Genomic DNA, 13,906 nt, shown 5'->3' with positions numbered 1-13,906 from the left:
AAAGAGTTAAGCAAAAAAAAAAACAGATTACAGAAAGATTCACATGGGCATTCAGTAATACTTTTCACATATGGTGGGTAGGGACACACTAACAGTATCTATTAATTCTAATTTTGATTGATTATGATCTTTTATAATTGATGATAAGCCTAATTTTGCAGTATTAAATTATACTTTTGTCTTGATCTAATAAGAGGATATCAATCTTACTTTAGATTTAAGTCATAATTTTGTTTGAAAGGCCCCACTCCTTGAATGTTTTGTCTCTCTACTTTACTCAACTGTTGGCAGATTACAGGTGAAAAGGCCTTCCATATGGGAGAAATTAAATACAAAATAATGCACCAAGGTTAATAACATCAACTCTTTAGGTATTGCAATTACCTGTAGGATTACAGCGAGTTTTTTGTAAGGAGAGAAAAAAACACAGAAAAAGCCGAAACAGGCAGGTTTGGCAGGGTTGTAGCGTACACCGAAGGGGGCGACCACGCACAGCCGCACACTCATCCTTGCTCCAAACTCGTAATTGTAAATCGTGAGGGACCACGCAGTGTGCCATTCCCCAGCATATCGGCTGGCGTGTCACTTTACCTCCCACCCAGTGTTCGGGGAATATTTCACAGTCTATCTTTCCCCAAGGATTTTCACATCGTTCAATTAGGTCTGTGCATGTTGATGGGCATCTTGGACGGCTGCCTCTCTCATCCATGCGTGCTTGTGTGAGAGCGCTGTGAGCAGCAGCAACAGTGGCAGCAGCGGCAGCAGCAGCAGCGGCACCTTGGAAGAGCAGAAGGAGGAGGAGGATTTCTTTCTGCCGTACCGTGTCGTGCCCAGTGGAAATACACTCGCCTGCTCCGGTTTACTATCAAAGCGAAAGGGAGGGAAGAAGAAGTAGACGGAGACGAAGTAGGAGCAAACGGGCTTTTTTGGGGGGGGACATCCCGCACTAAATAGCTGAATTGTCAACGGGACAGGCCTGCTACATTGGATGTGTCTTCAGAATGGTAAGGTTAATTCTTGTGATGTTTTTTTTTTTTTTTTTTTTTTTTTTTGTGCCAGTGTTGCAGAAAAAACCCGGACAGCTGCACACAAGCATCACGCAGCAGCGCAGCAGAAACGGAGAACCAATGTAGGGAGCCGCGATCAGTTTCACCACAAACGGGGTGATGTTTTCACATAGCGTTTGTTTGTTTGTTTGTGCTGCTGGCTCTTTCTAAATATGTTCATTTGCCTGCACGTTACGCCTCGGACAGGCGGAGATTAACGGCGCTTCGCGAGCGGTGCAGCACGGTGTGTTACCTGCTCTTCGGGTTTGAGCAGCCCGGAGGGTTTGCAGACCGCCGTAACATCGCACGGTGAGGATTTGATCGCTAGTAAAGGGATCAAAAAGTCCACAGTCGCCTTTCCTAGCTGCCTCATGAATAGGAATGGCTGCACCGCGTCCTAAATGATGCAAGATGTGCACATAAATAGGGACGTAGACGGATAAGGGATAATTCAGGGGGGTTCAGATGCCCTTATGTATGACTGTACGACTAACCTTGTGTTCTCGGCTGCGACATTACAGGAGGCTATTTTTTTTGTGTGTGTATTTAAAGCTGTAGGAATGGAAAGGGTTGGGATTTAGACTATGCCCCCCCCCCTCACGCACCCCCCTCCCTTTTTTTTTTTTTTTTTTTTTTACAGGTGGGTTCACATTCAACTTTGTTGTAGCCTTTATATCCTTTAGTGCGGAAGTACCAGCCTAGTGTCTGCAGCTTTTTAAATGGAGCAAGGCCGAGAGAATAACTGCATAGCCGGTGGTTTTGCTGCAGCATAATAATTTTATATAATAATATTATGATAAAAAATTCAACGGGTCTTCCTCAAAGAAGTTCCATTAAAGTCAGATCAAATTCAAAGTTACATTGACCACATTTAGACACCCCCCCCCCCCCCCCCCAAATTATTCCTGTTGAATTTATGAGGGAAAGCCATCCGAACTGCATTATCATATGGGGTCACCATCAAACCAAATGAATTAACTGAAACAAATTCAGAAACCTCTCCATTTGAATGTAATGCAGCTCACAAACATTTGAGACTGAAGGAGTAAAAGCATGAGAAGGACCCCTGGGAGTCATTGTTTGGGTCCTACACACAGTGCAAATCAGCTTTGCACTCAGATTGTGCAAGTTAGTACTCACATACACACACATACATCTCTGAGAGTAGTGATGTAGAAGTACTCTTACTGGTAGATGATGGCCTAATCCCCCATCACAGTAATATAGATTATTGGTGCAGCATATTATCGGAAAATATTTTTAATAACAAACAAAAGTATACTGAAGACGTTTGTCAAACGTGAAAAATTGAAGCAAGGTGAATTGATCCCTTAATGAAAATAATATTAGGTTTATAATATAAGTGTATAATAAACTTACCACTCAATATGTCATATTTTTTCATTATTAATACTTGGCATTAAAATGTACAATTGCTACATTGTTATCAAAGTGAAAACTATAAAGATCAATTATACATTTTGGAAGATAAATACTGAGGTGTGTCCAGGCTGCATGAATAGTAAAACTTTTCCCAGGCTTTGCGGCAGACATCACTAGACCATTAAGAAACTACTGTGTGTGTGTGTGTGTGTGTGTGTGTGTGTGTGTGTGTGTGTGTGTGTAAGAGGGTGGAGGTGGGATTGCACATAACAGAACTCACAAGTGGCACCGTTGGCCATAGTGGGATACGTGACCTCATATTAGAGGTTAAATCCAGGGGCCCTCTGTCCACCGGGGCAAGTGTTTGGTGGAAGCATCAAATGAGAAGTCTGAAGTTGTTAGGTCCCGGTGAGGTTAACCTTTGTATAACAAGGCTGCATTCTCCCAGTTGTCTTTGTCGTGCTGATGAGCCCTGAGGAGCAGCCTCAGCACTAGTTCTCTGCATGATAAGAGGGGGAACAGCTCTGCCTTTGTGGTCACAAATGAAAAATCTGTTGCTTGTCTTTGCACTTTCTGTTGTAGTTTTATTGTGAACTGAATGCACAGCTATTCTCCACAGGGCAGACTGCTGAAAGAAAGATGACATGTAAGTTGCAGCTAGACCTTGTTATGCTCCATAAACGATTGTTGTGTTTGAACTAATGTTGGCAGTGTGCGGGGGCAGAAGGATGACAGGGAGGAAACAATGAAATGCCTGTGTGTCTCTGGAGTTTTCCAGGGGACAATTGTGTATTTCAAGTAATAATTGTTGAGAGCTGTACGGTCATCTAGGGAGGCAATGGCTGTGTTTGAGGGAAATGGTTACTGTGGATGGTGAAGAGTACGTTGTCCATGATCAGTGAGGGGAGCGTGACAATAGTAATGATGTCATGTCTATTGAAATAAAGGATAATTAGCAATACAGCACTAACCTGCTTTGCATAACAGAAAAATTTAAAAATGAATTGATTTATATGCCAGTAAAGTAAAAACTCCTATGATTGATATTTACATGTAAATTATACATTTTATCAGATTTTTCTGTGTAATTGCACAGTCAGTCATCCATACCAGCTTTTTTTGACTTCACAGCACCAAGTGCAACAAAAGGAGAGGTGGCTTTTCTAGCCTCAAGCATTATGTTTAGTTGATGCTGCAGTCTGTCATTTTGTGATTTATCACATATAGAACTAATGACTAGCTGTCACAATTACACCACTTTATTGGACATGAGAGCTGGGCAATGCACACTCTCTCTCTCTCATACACACTCATTTTGTTCAATTGTTGACAGGACAGCTCCAGACCTTGTGTGACAAGTTGAGGACACTGCAGAAATCAAAAGCATGTGGTGTAACCAAGTGAGCAACTGATTGTTGTTTAGCAGGTTTTTTTTGTCACAGATTTCCTCTTCAGTTTGATTACTTTTTATAGCCAGTACAAAAAGAAATTAGAAACCTCAGAATTATAACTGCTACATTATATCAAATCTTATATTCTGTGTTTTTTTTGTGTTGCATCATTCTAATTGGACATTTCAACAGGGAATTGAAGTAAACGTTTTTTCTGTGGCCATTGTTGACCTAACCTGGGTTTAAAAATATAATTAACTTATTTTTTTGTTTTTAGGCAGTCTTTGTGTTCTAGTGCTTTCAGAAAGTTTCATGGGTTCATTGTTCAGTGTGAAGTGACAAGCAAATGAAAATATATTAAAAAAAAAACTTTTTAAATGACTAGAGCTTGAAAATTGCAAAGCAGAGCATTCCCCGCTGCCAATTTCACCTTTGTATTGTTCACTAAAAAAAAAACATCAATCAAGAATTTAACTCTCCTGTATTAGTGCTGTAACAGTGCTTTACTAATTGCATTAGGTCCCAAATCAGTGAGTAAACAAAGAAAAATCAAATTCCCAGATAAAAGGAAACGTTCAATTTTGTCTCATTAATAGTCCTCTCTAACAGATCTTTTTTAAAAGAAGGGAAATACAAAGAAAAGAAAAAAACATTTGATCTCGCATTAAGTGTGCTGAAATCCTAACCAAACCCAAGATCTCATATTTATTTTAGCATTTTCATGAGGGATAAACCACCTTAGCAATCGCTTTAAACATGAATAAAATTTTGCAGGTTAAGTTTAATGTGTCGGCATGTTCTCTGTTGTCCCGGAGCATTTAAGTTTTCAATGTTTTCCTCAAAAGCCTTTGCTAAAAAAAGAACAACCCCTGGAATCTTCTACCTGTTTGGTGCTCTGAAAGTCAGAATCACTCAAAGTATTTGAGTGAAATTATGCAGTTGAGCTACCAGACACAGGATAATGTTTCTGTTCCCGGGCACACAGCAACAGACTCCCCTTTGTGTCCGACATTTCATAGTGTGCATGTAGCAACTTTTAAGATGACTCTCATTGCTGCAGAAGCCAGTGACAATTCGCAGGTGTAATACAAATTTTTCTTACATACTCTACTTTGATATATTCTTGTCTGCTTTATGCCACAACAAATAAATTTGCCTGTTCAAGTTCTTCTCAATGTCTGCTATGCTCCCCTACCTGATATCGTTTTAGATGATAAAGCAGAAACATCATCCTCAAAGGAAGTAGTGTGGTCGAAGTCAGAGGACATCTATAGTGGTGGCCATTGTTTTTTAATCCTAAATCTTTTACATGAGAATGCTAACAGTTTTTCACATACAGTATGCACAGAAGACTATACTGCAATTTCTTACCAGTTCTCTTTTTCTTTATTTTGTCTGAGGGACATATAGAGGTTTTATTCTCCTAAGACATGATTTCATCTTCGAAGTATGAAGAACAAAAATCTGAGGTCGTATTCACTGGCGACAGCGGTTGCTTTCTTGACACTATTTGTTGGTTTAAGTGACAGACTTGGAGATCTCTGTTTTGCTCTCTCTGATAACACCTATGGTGCTATGGGGTAATTGCAGATGTGCTTTTGAACTTCATTTACTGAGATCCTAACAGAGTTGCCTGTGTGATGTCATTCAGTTGGCAGTTGAAGAGTGAGCTTGTTACGTTCGCTCTGTCTACACTATCTGGCAGAACAAACACTGCTGGGTGATGGAAAATAAGAGGACAGAAAGTGACTTTTATATAAATACAAATCTTTGACATTATTCGTTTAAAATACCCGGACTGGTTTAGAAAAATCAGACAAATCAGAAATAGGTTTTCACAGGCAAGCACAGGATGGTTCCAAAGAAGTTAAATTAGTTGGAACACATGCCTCAGATGTGAGTGGCAACAGGACCAGGCACTTGTGAAAATTAAAATTAAACAGCGCTTAAAGAAGCTGTAGATTCACTTAACGAGATAGTTGCTCTTCAGCCTTAGAAATACCCCAGAATTTAATCAAAGTCCCTTCTCTGCAATTTTAGAAAGTCTTAGAAGACTCCATCTTTGTAATTTATAAGGTGGGTACTTTCAACATGGCTACAAAAATATAACCACACAGAGTAGTGCCTGGTGTTTTGATTGCTTATCGTTGGTTCTTTTTTATGCATTAGTGGAGGGTTTTCATGCATGATAATCATAAGGGGGCTTCAACTGACAGGGATTCATTTCCACTTCTAAATATGCTTCTGGAAAGGTAATGGGAGGAACAGGCATCTCTGTAGGGTCATTAAATCTGATGGTTGCTTTGCATGGTTGTTAACAGCCGAAATAGGATGAGGCCATTTTAGAAGACCAGGTGCACTTATTGCTAACACTGTTCTCTTAGCTCATCCCCATCTTATCAAATGATAATGTTCCCAGCACATTCAGGAGTATTTCCTCATCAGGAGGTGGTCAGACAGTTTTCATGATGGACGTCCCTGGTTGTCCTTATTCAAGAATGTCAAACTTTACAGTCAAAGGAAAGGTGGCAATGCTTTCAGCATCTTTGTCACTTCCAGCGCAAAGCATAAACATTAGCAGCAGTACTACACAAATACACACAAAGTCCAAAGTTATTTGCAAATGCACAGGACAATCGCTGTTACAACAGGAAAAAGTGTTTTCGTTCTGGTTTCTTCTGTACCTCTTAAGTAGGATTATTTTTCCCACTTGTCACCAAATTATCATCAGAACCTGAGTCAGGCACCCAGGTCACAAATTTAGTGTCAGTACATTCACCCCTGAAAAGAATAATGTTTTTGGAGGATGTATGCTAGCTTGTGCCTGTGATGGTATTTTCCATCCCCATTAGTCTGTTATATACGGTCGTGGGCTATGTGTATCTCATCTGAATGTTCGCTTGCACAATGTTTCGAAGTGTCACGAGGTAGATCTGATTGACTCGTTTAAATGTGAGTGCCACCCTCTCCTGGTTGATGTCGATAAGGCTAGCTAAATCATAATTACACTATGTGACTGATGAAAATATCTTTGGTGTTCAGCAGCTTTTGCTTGAATATGTGAGTGAAGTGCAAATAACTTGTGACTTGTGACAGCAGATTAAGTAAACTGTGGCAGCCTGGAACCTAAAAAAATGCTTTAAAAAAATGAAATGTCAAATTGAGCATCATCAAACAGTTTGCGCTAATAGAGCAGATTTGGCATTGCCAGCCTCGCAAACCTTTGTGTTTGATTGCCCATCATGCACTAAAAAAAACCTCTACACTGATGGAGAGAAATTGAGGCCGACCATTTCAAACTGCTCCCAACCACTGCTCGCAGACTGACTCTGCCCAACTGTCGGGTCAATGTGTTTTACACCACTTGAGTTAAATGCACTGCAGCAAATTGCCCCACTCATTGTTGTGTGTAGACCGTGGCTTGCTGAAACTATGGACAGCTGATGAAAAACGCTAGAAATATGTTGATGGAACTTCAACCCATGTTGAACTTGAAAAAAAAAGTGACAGTACTAATAAGATGTCCTCACGGTGTTGGAAAGTCACATTATGAGGACGATATAGCTGACAGACATCACGTTTCTTGCAGCTATCAGACTAACAAAGTGGCATCTTGTATTTTCTGCATCTTCGAATCCTCCCATCAGTAGAGCCTCCCGAGTGGCATTTCATCATGACCAGGCTAATCTTATGCAAGATAGTGAAACAGCAGGTAATTTGCAGGTAATTAAACCCTAGTGATTTACAGTTGAAAAAGCAATATGTACAGTGAGTGAGCAGTCACAATGGCGGTGTTATGTTTTGAATGATAATATGCCCACAGCCCTACCAGGACGATACTTCCATCTAAAACAGTAGAAGGGATTTTAGGGGAGTGCTGATGCTGAGCTTGGTGAAAAACTGGACAGAGTCCCATCAAGATCAAACATGGCAACCATCAGATTTAATGAATGTGGAACATTCATATTTTGGTACTGTATCGCACATACAATCTGATATGTAGCTTTGCTAATTAAGTTAGTAACCCTGATTAAGAAAAATGGTTTGACTATGTGAACTTTGTGTTTTGCTCTGTAGGCTCAGCTGTGTTGGAATAATGAAAGAAATACATTTTTGTTTTAGAACTTCGTTATATTCTTTAATTTAATCTGGACATTTTTCTTCATCGTGACGGGTTAGTAAGTGGGCGCACAAACAATTAGGATACAATTATCATATGCATACACTTTATATAATGCATTCTTTCTTTGTTTTGAAGATGAAACTGTTGTTTACTCGACTGCTCTTGAGAATGAAGGTTTCAGAAGGTCAATGCCAGGCATTGTGAAAATATTCTTGTGTTGTTTATTTCAAGTCTGTCCGGGGGAGGCATGCAGAAATATGACTCCAGTGTTACAGACCATTTGTAAGATTTAACTTCACAGTGTTTGGCTTCAGTGCTAAATTCCTCTCCAATCTCATGCTAATTTGTTGCTTTGAGTTTAAGATGTGATTGCTATGACAGAGACATTTTCAGGGGATGCGAATTAGGACGACATGAAAGGGTAGGTGCAGGACATTTAGAAGCTTATCGTACTGCTTACCGATTAATCCTCCTTTTAAGAAATTAAAACATTTTCAGAGCAGAGATTTATAATTCTTTTTTGTATAAGGTTGGCACCAGTTTTCTGGCAGCATCTGTTAGTAGTTTGTTTTCCAAATTACACTCAAGTAAGTTAATATACTCTGAAGCAGAAGTTAAGTAATAGTGACTGAACTATTTCCAGTCATTATAATGTATGTATTTAGCTATTATTCAAGTGATAATTTTAGGAAGGGTGTCATTTCTCTCTTTTCACCTCTTACCTAGAGGATGAGTGTCATCTGGATGTGAGCTTGAAACTCTGTTTATTCAGCTCATGGATGAGACAGACACTAGAGGTTTACTGCCGAGTTTACTGCTAACTGACCACTTAGACATTTAAGGAATTGTAATTGTTAGGGCATCTATGAGTTTAGAAAGCTTTGTTTGAAAGAAAATTAGAAAAATGTACCAAACCGTAGGATACTTTGAAAATGAACAAGAAAAAAAATAAATTCTTTGCTTGTGCCTGTATAGTCTGCCTGTTGCCAGCCGGATGGCTCTGGAAATGTTTATCTCGGCAAAAGAGTGATGACATTATTTCATATTCTGTGTTCTGTGGGTTTTATTAATCCAACCAATCAGAGTGTCAAAGGGAGGAAACTATATTTCCTTTTATTATGTCCATGTGTGTTTTTCCTCATGCCAAGAGTCAGCATTACAATTGTTGAAGGTTACACAAGATGAGCTACATGAAACGGTTATTTTTTTTACTGTAAAGGTTCTTGGGCCAAACTTTTACCTGAGAACTGGTTGGAACTGGTTAGCTACACTGTGAGTCATCACTGTACTGTCAACCGGGCCTGTTTCTTTACATCCAGCCAGATACAAAGGGGGGCCATCCATGACATAACATTATGTTCGTACCTCAAATTCAATAACCCAACTTTTCGGTCCCAGTTCCTTTGAATTTTCCCTTTCAAGTATTTTAAAGACTGAATTCAGCTTCCCCAGTTGTGCAAGCTATTAAATCAAATGGGACTAAAAGCCTTTTCTTTGTTCCTTCTGAAAACTGGCATATTTTTTAAAACCTGCTGCATACCTGCACAGGGAGGCTTTCAGGGGCAGGGGAGTGCTGAAAAGGAGTTGTCAATATATTTTGCAAGTGTTAGGCAGCAAAGTGGAGTGATAGCTCTCAAGGGGGATGGCCTTAAGCTGCTATTCTATAAATATTAATAAAGCCCACGATCCTGCCTGGAAGGAAAGTAACAGTCTGCTCATGTCACAAACAGGACTTCAATGTGACAAGTTGTGAAAAGAATGATGAGATGGCAAAGAAGTGGTAAGATGACATTTAATGACAGGCCTCATTTTTCAAATATGAAATGCCATCACTGAAAACAGAAACCAAGTCGGCTGACCTCTCCTTTACAAAATTGTGACACAGTAAACAATACCTGCCGTGAGTTTTATAATTATTTAGTTTTGAGAAACCACCGTAACAAAATAACGTTGCATAAATTATTGGAAGAAGCTGCTGAAACATAAATAGACTGATTAATTGTAATTGGTGTTGGAGACAGCTCTAAAGAAATATAGGATTATACACATGCTAGATAGTAATTCTATCTTGTGAATGTTTTGAGTAACTTAATGTCTTTATGTTGTTTTAGTGGAAGTGTGGTGATCATTTCAAAACTTTGGTTTTCTCAGAAATTACAAACACTTTCTCAGAAATCTGATTACTCTCAGAAATGTTTATCTCTGACGTCAATGGAGCATTTGGATAAATTAACAGGACAGTGTTTACATGATCACCTATCACCAGACAATTATGATATTGGACATACTTTCAGTGTAATTGCCTTATTTGTTTCAAACACATGTTTTAGTAATCTGACATGTAACCTTGTATCTGACCCGTTTTCACAAAACTATCTGCAATCTGGTTTTTGTGGTTTGTACTTTTCTTGTTACTTTTTCTGCACTTGAATTTCACAGTAGCCTGTTTATCCACATGGCTGCTTGACTCGAAGACTAATGGAACCAACTATGTAGACAAGAATGGAAGGTTTTGGCTGCTGCTGACATTGCTCTGCCAAGATACACTTGTTGTGTGCAACAAAGACTAAGCAGGAACACAGAGCTTTGGCATGCTCACCGATGCAGAGCTTTTGCTTTGATCGTATGCCTTTCATGATCCGCAGTACATGCAGATATTGTTTCTTTGAGAACAAAGAACGGCGTCACAGTGGTGCAGCGGTTAGCACTGTCGCCTCACGGCGAGGAGGCTCTGGGTTCGATCCCTCTCTGTGTGGAGTTTGCATGTTCTCCCTGTGCCTGCATGGGTTCTCTCCGGATACACCGGCTTCCTCCCACCGTCCAAAGACATGCATGTCAGGTTAATTGCTGATTCTACAAATTGCCCCGAGGGATGAATAAGTGCGTGAACGGTCTTTGTTTCCATCTGTCTATAAGTGTTGGCCCTGTGATAGACCAAGAGTAGATAAAGTGGTCAGAAAGTAGGAAACCATTGCAACATGTCACCGTGTGCCGAACTGGTTGTTCCATGTTTTCCATGTTCATTTAGTTGAGTTTTTACCCCAGCTAATGTTGGTCAGCTCGATTAGCTGTGTTTGATTGTTCTTTTTGAACATTGTTGACTTGTCTGCACTTTTGAACTCTAATCCTGTGTTGACATCAGCAGACTAGCTCACCTAGTGTTATCCCAAAAAGTTGCAAACATCATTGGCAAACCACTTTAAGTCTGTCAGAGGAACAGAGAGTGACAGATGCATGAAGACTAATCACAGTATGTATAGTATATCGATTTAGTTACGATTATTTTCATCAGGGAATTTTCATCATATTGACATTTAAATATAATAGAAGACTGATAAGACGAATAGCCTTGACGGAGGTCTGCACTCTCTGAGAACACTTCAAGTTTACTGAATTGACATACACCGTAAATAATACAATACTCAATTTGTGTTGGACAAAAGTAAGTGGAAGAATGGGGGATTTGCTATGACAGAAAGATGAAGTTGCTTTGTTTGTGTATTATTGGTTTTTATTTGTGTCGTGTGTATGCCAACATTAGCACTGATATTGGTTTTGTTCTCAGAAGGGCAAACATTGACTGTATTGCTGCTTTTCTGCCCAATTTTGCTGCTTGACAAAACCCCACTTATACCTGCCTGATATCATTACAAGCCATTCTTTAATTATCTAAATGACATTTCATTTATAAGGGGACCATTATGTTTTAATGCTTTAGTTTATGGTACTTTGTAAGTCTTTGCCCTCTAACTCACAGTACAGTAACTTACAGTATATGCCTCAAGGTTATCTGCGAGGCTGCTTTTGGACAGAGACAGAGCCCATCTCCATAAACAAAATTAGTTTGTTAACTCCAAAAGAATGACAATATTTCTCATCTGTAATGCCCACCTAACACCAAACAATTAAATGCTACTTTAAAATAGCCAAACCAAACTACAAGATACAGTTTTATAATTTCTTTCTGGAATCATCTATGTATTCTTTCTGCATTCCTTTTCACATTCCCATTCACGTTAATATTACTGAATCAAATCAAAATGTCGTTAATGGTCTGTAATGGCCTCCCACCATTATCATTATGAATCACGCAGACATGATTTAGTCATCCTCATCCAATGATTAAATGGCTGAATTTACAGACATGTCTTCAATATGGAAACCATTTTGCAAAAGTCTTGTTCTTTAGACCTATGCTATCCAAAGTGTTTCTGTTAATGGCTTTTCACACCAGTGAGAACATAATTCCTGCGTGGTAAGGTGTAAAATTAAGCAGCTTTGATTTTAAGCAGTTTATTTAAGATTGAAGATGAGGTTGTTAATTAGTTGACAAAAAACATTTTGGTTCTAAGAGTTTTATTTCCCCTTAATGTGTCTGGCCTGAGATTAGGTTACTACATTTTTCAGTTCAAAGAAAAACTTCAACCGGATCATCTATTTGTAGTTCTTTTGTGTACGTTAAAAAAGGTACAATAAAAAACTCGTGACATGAATCATCAAAGCTAAATACACAGCAGGTCAAACTATATTATTCGGAGGTCAGGGAATCTTTACCTTAACAAGTTGTCAAGGCAAGCGATTTCAAATTTGCTACACAGGAGTACATACAGTACATACCGTACATAATTCTTAATGCCCCCTTTACGTATGCCAGCGTTGGCATTAATATTAATATATCAATTATAGCAACATTTGTTATGTCAGTGTCCCATCCTCAAATATATTTATACATGCTCTGTAAAGTCAAGATGGAGGTGTTTTTTTAATTTTAATTTTTTTATGGTAGTTTCAGAAAATGCCTTGCAAAATCTCTATACAAGTGTATACACAAGGCACGGACCCCTTTACTGTAAATGTGTGGAACCAAGCAGCAAATAAGGGGAAATACGGTAATATTAGAAATGCATATTCTATTTTTTTCCTTCTAAATCATCTTGTGGATCTTCTAACCATCATGACATGCAGACATAGCACTGCCATTGTTTCCATGAAAAAGACAGGAGTCTGTTTACATTGGTGACGTCATGGAGATTAAATTTGAACCATAGGAGTGTTCACTTCTTCCTGCAACTACCACAATTGTAGGTGCGTTGTTTCTTTTATTCTTTTCTTCCCGTATTTATTTATTTATCAACAAAACATTGCTAAATCTGAATTTAATATCAGAATCAGCTTTATTGGCCAGAATTGCTGACTCCTTGTTTGTTAGAAACAACTGTAGCAGGATATGTTAGATAGATTGTATGTGTAAACACACCATTAACTTCAAAAGTTCATATTTTCTGCAAAAGCCTCTCGTGGTTCTCCAGCAGAGAGTATTTATGTAGAAGTATTTACTCTTACGGAACACTTAATGACAGCTCAAATAGCAAAGTGAAGTGTGGCAAATCACAAAATAGTGTTGTAATTATTTGTCTAGTTGGAGATGCAAGATTAAAACAAATTCCAAAAAACAGCAACACTTACATTATTCCACACACAAAAAAAGAGGAGAAAATGCTGAAAGCTAAATACACTGAGTCATTTGACCACACTTGTTGTAGCTAAAGAAGCAGTGCCAATCCTTTCCCCATGACGTCCACAGAACCCATCATGGCTTGGCCCATCTGCCAAATCAGGACCATTATGTGGTGCATCAGAGTGGCCACCCCCTACTGTGAGGATGCACTGCAAATAGGAGTTACTGTGGCATTGATGCATGCAGTTTTTAGCCAATATAAAACAACATTACAGCTGCACATTATCAGCCACTTTTCAAACTTCAGCTGCCGTGTTTGGATGTAGACTGTACATATATGCAGAGTGAAGAAAGAGCAGAGCCAGTTGTTGTTGCATTGTATTCTGCATCGTTGAAAAACTCAAATTTACCACAAGGCAACTGAAAGATAATTCGGTGGAGCTGTCCTGAAAAAAACTGAATGTGATGTCACAACTTTTACGTCACAATGTTTCCAGAACAGCTG

General features: G+C 39.0%; 1 protein-coding gene across 6 annotated transcripts in view; it reads left to right on the top strand.

The window, feature by feature from the left end:
• The first annotated feature begins 563 nt into the window (after window positions 1–563).
• Window positions 564–13,906, top strand: part of tenm4 (teneurin transmembrane protein 4) — a 138,780-nt gene continuing 125,437 nt past the window's right edge. For all 6 annotated transcript variants that reach the window (XM_069161183.1, XM_069161182.1, XM_069161180.1 and 3 more), the window contains exon 1: window positions 564–1,004. The gene's annotated coding sequence lies outside the window, so the exon portion shown is untranslated. The remainder of the gene's footprint in view (window positions 1,005–13,906) is intronic.

Source organism: Embiotoca jacksoni, unplaced genomic scaffold (assembly GCF_022577435.1).
Source record: "Embiotoca jacksoni isolate LCO1_2020_lvr unplaced genomic scaffold, fEmbJac1.0.p SCAF_28, whole genome shotgun sequence".
Taxonomy (NCBI): Eukaryota; Metazoa; Chordata; class Actinopteri; family Embiotocidae; genus Embiotoca; species Embiotoca jacksoni.
Note: the sequence above shows the minus strand (reverse complement) of the source record. Positions and strands in the feature narration are given on the sequence as shown.